Source organism: Neofelis nebulosa, chromosome 7 (genome assembly GCF_028018385.1).
Source record: "Neofelis nebulosa isolate mNeoNeb1 chromosome 7, mNeoNeb1.pri, whole genome shotgun sequence".
In the NCBI taxonomy this organism is placed as follows: Eukaryota; Metazoa; Chordata; class Mammalia; order Carnivora; family Felidae; genus Neofelis; species Neofelis nebulosa.
Genome location: NC_080788.1, coordinates 138,613,717 through 138,622,432, shown reverse-complemented (window position 1 = coordinate 138,622,432; position 8,716 = coordinate 138,613,717).

Sequence of the window (8,716 nt, the reverse complement as noted above, 5' to 3'; positions counted from 1 at the left end):
TATCTAAACAGTATAAATGAGCATCCCCAGCATCAGACTATGGTCTCTAAATAGTGTTTCTCACTTAAAGAAACCAGGAATGGTTGATTCCAGGTCTCGGGCAGGAAATGAACGCAATCATTCTGGAACATCCTGTCAAACAAGAAAGCAGGGCAGCCACGAAAGACGACTGAGCTGTGTCAGCTTAGGACTCAGAAGCAAATTTGGGAAGGTTCCCATTCGCCAGAGACAGGAAAATGTGAGCACCAATAGGAAAATGAATTTCAGTATACTGAAACACATAAAATTAAATTAAATCCAGGGGCGCCTGGGGGACTCAGTCGGTTAAGCCTCTGACTTCAGCTCAGGTCATGATCTTGTGGTTCGTGGGTTCGAGCCCCGCGTCAGGCTCCTCACTGACAGCTCAGAGCCTGGAGCCTGCTTCAGATCCCGTGTCCCATGATGTCCCCAGCCCCAAGGCCAGCAGTTAGCAACCTTACCGGGAATGTGGGACCTGCTACTTGGCAGAGGGCTGCCCACATTCCAAGGCACTAGCAACTTTGCCCTGGTTTCTAGAACATTCTTTCATTGCTGGAGGCAGCCCGGCTGGGCCGGCTTCCCAGCTCTGTGCGGCTGGCCTGGTTGTCAGTCTGTCCGCGCCATCGGCCCTCCAGGCGCAGGTGGGCACCCCAGCCCTGCCACAGCCCTCTTCGGGAGAGGAAGAGAGCTAAAGCGATCTGGCCACATCCCACACCTGCCATCAGCTCCAACTCTTCCAAGCACTCCACGCTGTCCCCAGTGCTGCAAAGGAGGAAAAGTGGGGCAGGGATCCCCAGACACAGCGGCCCCTGGGGCAGTCGGCAAAGTGCTAACCACTCCCCTGGCGTCAGCAGAATGGGAGCAGAATGGTCGAGAAGAAGGCAGCCAGGCAGCTATCCACCAGGTGCCTGGTTCAAATCCTGGTTTCACCCGCCCACCATATCTCTTAATTAACCCTACCTTAACACCTGCTAAGCACCATGCCAATGTCACGTGCACATCTGTACAGACATACCCACATGGCACCTTCATTCTTATGTGATGAGATTTTTTTCATCAAAACTTTTTTAAGGTTTATTTATTTTTGAGAGACAGCGAGAGAGAGCGTGAGCATGGGAGGGGCAGAGAGAGAGAGAGAGAGGGACAGAGGACCCCCATGCGGGGCTCAAACTCTGAATTAGGTCCCTGTGTTTCCACAGAGCATCACCGTCTGGGCCACCATGCCTGTGAAAGCTATTCCTAACCAGCTCCTTTATTCCTCACAACCACCTAGGCGGACAGGATGACAAGTGGCCGCGTTTTATAGATGCAAACACTGAGATCAGGGAGATTCAAACCCCCCGAAGGAAGCTAACCCAGAAAGCCCTTGCTGAAAATTTCCTTTCTCTGCATCACCTCTTTGCCTCGCCAGGTGCTGAAGCGCAAAGAATACCGGCTTTGGGGGGAGATTTGGGTTGGTCGAAGACTTCTGCTCCTTTCTTACAATCTGTATGATCGATCGCTTCATCTTCCAGGATCCCATTTCCTCACACGCAAATGAGGATAATAACGCAAGTACAAAGGCCTTTAAAATATATTAAAGATAAGGAAATACTATCAAGATTGTCTTTATCTCAGCCCTTGAAGAGGGTCGAGGTTAATTTTCGGAGTCACTTTGAGTAGCCATACAACGCCTTGAGTCTTAAAGGTGTTCAGGGTCTTGGAAAATGCTAAATCCGAACATCCAGAAAGCCTCCCCAGGCTACCATTTGGTGAGCAGGCTCTGTGAGGGCACAGGTGTCTTGCCTTCTTTCCTGTCCAGGCCAGAATGCTCCCATTGGCTGGACCCCTTCTAGGCACCTAGTACTTATCATCCGTCCAACAACCCGAGCGCGGTCCTCACAATCTCACACAGATGATTCTTGAGGCTCTGAAACCCCAGGAACCCGCCCTGGCACCCTAGTGACCTGGCCATGAGTTGGTGAAACCAGGATTTGGGCTCAGGTCTGAGCACGGTGGATGGTCCAAAATTCCATGACATCAAAGTTACATGCCCTGGTTGTCAGCACAAGATCAAGCAGGCTCATCAGAAAAAGCCCGAGCAGGATCTGTGGCTATACAGACATCGAAATCAAACTGGGCACCTACATTTGAGTTACGAGTTCACGCGACGCCGTGTAACTCAGACATTTGTGTTCCGTCTGCTGCAACACACTGAGCTGTGACAATAATGTCCCGTCCTGTTCACTGCACCAAGAGCTAAGATCACCTGCTTTATTTCTCCTTAGCCAGGGCTTTTTACTGCTGGAAATCTCTTTGAGCGTAAGGGACTTAGCATGAGGTCAGGGACTTTTCCAAGTTCGTCTTTTTTGCCCCAGCATGTAGCCCAGTGCCCAGCACGCAGAAATTCCTTACAAACTATTTTCAGCTCAGTTTCACAAACATCCACTGAGCACCTACCTCGCGCCAGGCACTGTTAGGTGCCAAGGGACAAAGATGATTATAATTTTAAAGGCTCACTGGTCTCTCCAGAATTAAGGGGAACTTAAGGCAAAGTTGGGATCCTTGTAGCAGAATGAGAAGTGACTTATGCATCTGATCGGTAAGTTTGGGGACTAGGATCCAATCTTAAAACCTATAATGTGTCCACGTAGGAGTCCCGTCCTCTTCACACCCCCAGCCATTGTCCAGGAACCCAGGGGAGTGAGACATTAGCGAGGGGGACTCCTTTCCAAGGATGTTGTTTGCCTGTGATGAGGTGTTAGTTGAGGAAATGGGGATGGGGGTGGGGTGTAGTCGCTCATCTCATTATTTGTTTGACCTTGGTCCCCTTTCCCTGGAACACTGCCCATGCGGAGGGGGAAAGGAGTTTCAGATTTTGGAGATACCGGGTTTCGATGCACGTTGAATTTTAACGTCACAAGTAAAACACGAATGCTGTGTCTTTGTTCAAAAGTAAAACATTAGCAGTAAGGCTCAAGTCCTCTTTAAGTATCTACTCCAATCCTAGCCCCTCCTACAAGAGGTGACTGGTCCTGTTAATTCACTGGTGGACCTTCTAGATCTTTCTCTTTTGTGCATTTATATATTCATTTCTCAAACACCATACAGCACTTACTGTGTTCCATGCATTGTTCTCGCTGCTTTCCAAACGTTAACTCCTACGAACCCATAGTCAATGTTGCTGTTGTGTATGTGCACACACACACACACACACACACACACAGAGTCATAATATTTCAGATGACTTAACTTTGCCATTCAACAAGACATCTTAGAGATCTTTCCATATCAGTACATACGAGATGGCCTTCTTCTCCTCAATGGCTGTGTGGTTATTTATTATGGGTGCGTGCTGCTTTATCTAATGAGTACCCTACCGGTAAACATCGAGGTTGTTCCAAATGAATTTCATTATCCCTCGTGAATATCTTTCCGCAGACCTTGTGTATAGTATGAGTGGAGGGGCTTGCTCGGGTGGATTTACTCAGGGGGTCTTAAATCTTAACCTTCAGTAGGTTAACCTATGAATAATATAGGCCACGCCCAAAGAGGTTTGGGGCAGGGTGGTAGGGAGGAGGAGGGGAGGGGAAGAGCCTGGGGTCACAAGTGAACTCTGACCGAAAAACTGCCCCTTCCGCACTGGCTTCCTTGGGAGGCAAAGATACCTCGGGAGGTGTGTGCACAGCTTTTCCGGAGGACCCCACCCTCCCAGCGAAGGACCCCACCCTCCCAGCGAAGGACCCCACCCTCCCAGCGAGCGGTCCCTCAGCTTCTCAGACTCCTCACAGCTGGAAGCCCCCTTGATTTTTCCCACAGTGGAGTTGGAGTCAAGCTGGTTGTTTGAAGAAGCAGGTGCTAGGCTGCACCAGGACGGGTCTGGTGGAAGGAGCCCCAGGCTACCAGGAGGCCCAGCGAGGGATGATGGCACCCCGACCTCCCCGCTCTGAGACCTGGGGCGAAGTCCTTAGACTCCTCTGACCCCTCGTGGCTCCCTGTTGCTTTAATCTGAGAATCAAGGGAGGTAGTGAATTGCAATTCGTTCTAAAAAAAAAAAATTTTTTTTAATGTTTATATTTATTTCGGGGACACACAGAGACAGAGCATGAGCAGGGGAGGGGCAGAGAGAGACACACAGAATCCGGAGCAGGCTCCAGGCTCTGAGCTGTCAGCACAGAGCCCGACGTGGGGCTCGAACCCACGAACTACGAGATCATGACCTGAGCCACAGTCGGACACTCAACCGACGGAGCCACCCAGGCGCCCCGGGAGAATTGCAATTCCTAAGCGACACACCATTTTCCTTGGGAATTTCCCCAGGAAAGGATTTGAGGCTTTTGTTGTGCAGGGAACCAAGCCCAGGCCTCTATCTACACCACTGCAGATATTTAGGCTCTCGTGTCCCTTGATCTATTTGTGTGCAAGAGCTGGGGGCCCTAATGGTAAACGACCCTTAAGGTGGCAAGGACTTTCCGCCCTAAAAATGACAAATGACTGCAGCTGCTCCACGGGCACAGACGCTGGCTCACTCGCCCTGAGAACGGGATCATTCGTACCCACCCCCATCTTACAGACTCCAAGACTGAGACTCCGAGAGGTCACAGGGCTCGCTCCGGCTCACACAGCTCGTGGGCATCAGAGCTGGAAGGCAGCCTGACAACGAAGATGGGACTTTCAGCCACCACACCACCCACGGGGGTTGGGGCAGGGGGGGAAGGGACTCTGGAATCAGGAGCTCTGGAATGGAATCAGACAGGGACCGTTGAGCGTGCTGCCAGTGTTCAACATTTGCTCTTTTGCTAGAGAGTCTCTCCTTGACTCGCTTTGTCACCGTGGAGGGGCAGGGAGTAGTAACCGCAGACTGAAAACAGGACCCCCAAAGGTGGCGAGGGCCCACCCCCAATACCTGTCCCCGCTTAGGGTCTCAAAAGCAGTTTTTTCAACTACCCGAGACCCATCTACCCATCCCGGAGGGCCAGCTTTGTCCGGACAGCTCTGCTCCCACATCGCCACGCGGCCCTGAACTGGATCCTGACCCCTTTGGCTGCACAGCTGGGAAGTAGGGACGCATCTCCCCTGAACACAGTCAGAACGCAAGCTAATGGTGACCAGCGGCCGACGTCTGACCCCCCTAAGAGGGGATTTGCAGCCGGTTTCCTGATCGCTCCCCCATTTCGGAGATGGGAAAAGGAAGGCTCCAGGGGAGACACAACCCGGGAAGTCCTGGAGAGTCTTCCTGCTTTCTTCATTTAGGACCCACCCCGATGACAGTGGCACGCCCCACCCAGATGTGTCAGACCTCAGGTTCAAAGGTGACCGTCGGCCTACCTTGGCACACACGTGTGGCTGGAAAGCCCAAGGCTACCTGCACACCAGCGCACTCCTATGCACACGCCAGCCACATGATGACCCCAGGCGGTGTCTGGGAGAACTAACTGCCTGGGGTTAACAGATGGACAGCCCTTCTCCCTTACCCGCTCTTTTATCTACTTCAGGAGAGCACCCACTGTGGCTAATTAACACTCCCCTGCTAACGATCTTTCGCCTGGAATTTGGGGAGGAAGTAGAAGCGAGGAGGTGGGGAGGGGAAGGGTGAAAATGTATTCTCTCCTTAAACAAGTGATTTAGCACACTCACGGGGCCAAGTGCCGGTTCCGCCCATATGGTCCCAGCTCAGATATTTCCAAGCCTAAGAGGACTCGTTCTGCAGCACAGGAAGGCCCGACGGTCACCTCCGGGGTCTTCAGGGTGGCAGAGGCCACGTCCGCACAACCAGACAGGGAAGCCAGTGTGGCCTCGCGGAGCCAACAGGGGAAGGCCACGTAGGAGGGGGAGAAGAGAGCCAGCGAAGGCACCAAGACTGAGCGGCACAGAGCAGGGGCCTTCCGCGTGTGGCCAGAGTCCTGACAAACTAGGGTGCGGACAGAAGGGAGGAAAGGTAACTTGGGGCCAGGGAACAAAAGGTGTTGTTCACCAGCTGATGAGCAGGGCATTTCCTTGTTTTATAGAGCCCGACGCAGGGCTCAAACTCGTGAACCGGGAGATCATGACCTGAGCTGAAGCCGGACGCCTCGCCTACTGAGCCACCCGGGCTCCCCTTTTCGCTCCATTTTCTAGAACAAACAAACTAGTCGTTTGCCCTAATTAGACCTAGTCATGGCCGGCCCTCAATACCAGTTTCTCTGGCCTTATGCCTCAAGATGGAGATGTTTGCTCCCATTTAGAACATACGCCCATAAAAAGGCAATTTGTTCCTAGGTCGGGAGACTAGGTCAGCCCCGACAGAGATCCAAGGAGCGAGATTTCACAGTGACTCCAGCTTTTGGAGCGAGAAATATTCAATAAAGAATTTCCCTGAAATATGGAGGGGTGTGCATTCGCCACACATATTCAATATCTACCTTTTCCTCAGAAACGCCAGAATTCCCCTGCCGCGCAGAGAGCTTTGAAAGCAGCCCTCTCTGCCGCAAGCTCTTTTACTGAAGGACTGGAATGGTGAACGAGTTATTTCAAAACTTATTTCCAGTTAAGCATTCACTTGATCACCTAGTTTAGCTTGGAAAGCTACTTTCTGAGGGTTTGGGGGGGAAGAAAAAAAAGAAAAGAAAAAAAAAAAAAAGAACGGCCGCGGCTGAAATCAGAATGTGGATAGCATTATCAAAAACTTATGTTCCCATCTCCGAGTCAACCGGAGACACTTTAAGATTCAAATAACTCCAGAATCCTAGAGTTTCAGAGAAAGCATTGTCATTAGCCGGGCATGAAAGTGTTTGTTGACATCAGCATTCTACTTGCAAATATCGCGTGGACCTACCGGGCAGAGCTGAAAATGACTATATCTACAAACCTTATGAGAGCGGAATGAAATGTTCTTTGGGGACCTGTTAAAAAAACCTGCGAGGTATCATGTAGACAAGAGGGGTTCTTTTCAGTTCAACTGTCCTGTGTTTGGCTCATATACTCAATTCCCCAAGCTATCATTACTACGAACAGACTACTTTTTCCCATAATACATAAATTACAAACAACCCAATGACAGGGGAGACGGACTCTTGTGATTTTAAATCCAAGACCTTCTGGTCTGCAGAAAGAATTTTACTGCTAAGTGAAACCAAATCCACCTCGGGACCCAGCATCATTCAGTTTTTGTCCCTGGGGGCAGGCAGATACCCCCAAACAAGAAAATAAACACAACCTCCAGAAAGGAGGTGACCAAGGAGCTGGTATTGGGATTGATTGGCCCGGAAGTGATCAAGTGTGCAAAAATGAAGGCGGGGAGGGGCTGAGGGAGGGTGTGTGTGTGTGTGTGTGTGTGTGTGTGGAGGGCAGTGTATTCCAAAACTCTCGATCTCCTGGCTAAGAAAAGAGAATAAAAGCCCCAACACAAATCAAACAAACTGAAAGTTGAGGTTGTTTCTGGGAATTCTCCTTTTTCCTTTTGGGGACAGAGAACTGATCTGAATTATCCAGGCACCCTGGGAAGGGCTCAGCCTGTTCCTCCCACGGCAAAGCCAGGTTCGAGTTGAGTGACAGCATCAGACCCTCTGGCTGGTGGGATTGAGCAGGTGACAGGACCTGTGACCTCTGGACTTCTGAAAGCGGCTTCCCTCCCGCCTGCCTCTTCCGATGACTTCATCCGACTCCTTAGGCTTTTCGGAAGCCTTGATTTCGGCACCTAACCGATGGGCAAGGGAGTCTAGCTGCTTCTTTCAAAGGCAGACAGGAATGAATGGGCCCAAGTAAGTGACCTTTTAGGAGTTGAGAAAACTATTCAAAACCGTCACTGACAGTGATGCTGGAGCAAGTAGGAGCCTCCCTTGGTGACTGCTTTGAAGGACAAGACACATCTGGGAACATGCTTGTTAGTTTCCTCGTTCTGATGTTGAAAAAGAGCTAGTAAAGTTACCTGTTATCCATCTCGCATCCAGATCTGAAGTTGACGTATTGTCCAATGACCATTTCATCAAGTCCTCTCTAAAAAGATGAATACACGTTACACATATCTCCGCTGATAAACAACCTTTCTGGACACGGAACACGGCCACCCAGGCATGGCTGTCTTTTCCCATAATTTTCAGTTTTATTTTCTAATAGTCTTTCCTTCAAAAACAAAACAAAACAAAACAAAACAAAACACCCCAACCCACAACTTCCCAAATTATCTCTTGAGTATTAAGTCTTCCTTTTTCACCCCCAATACGTATCTCGCCTAGCTAACTTTGATCACAAACACATTTTCGGGGTAAGTTCCTAAAAGTTAAGCAGCTGAAAGCTACGGAAATATTTTATTAGCAAATCAATTGTTTTTCCAAGAACTTTACAACTATGGCTAACAGGAAAAATCTACCCTTATTCATTTCAAAATGGGCAGAAGGGTAAGATAGGAATGTAGAACGCTGAGGAAAAACAAAACAAAACAAAAGTCTGGTGCCTTCTTTAGGTTATGAAATGTGTCCTTTCCTTTCCGGTTTGCTGACCACAGTATGATGTGTTGGAATGCGTAAGAAATGTAAATAAAACACCTCCTCCTGTCTTTCCCGGCCAGTCTTCTTTCCTAATCACATTTTGTCTCCCAGACAGTCTCTCTATAAAGAAGATCTCATTCTGCTTGGTGGCTCAACTGTGTAGAGACCAAAGAAACTGGTCTCTGTTGCTTCCTGTCTCCCCTTAGTGCTTCCAGAAACTTCACAGAGGGGCGAGGTCTCTCGGGGAAAGTCTG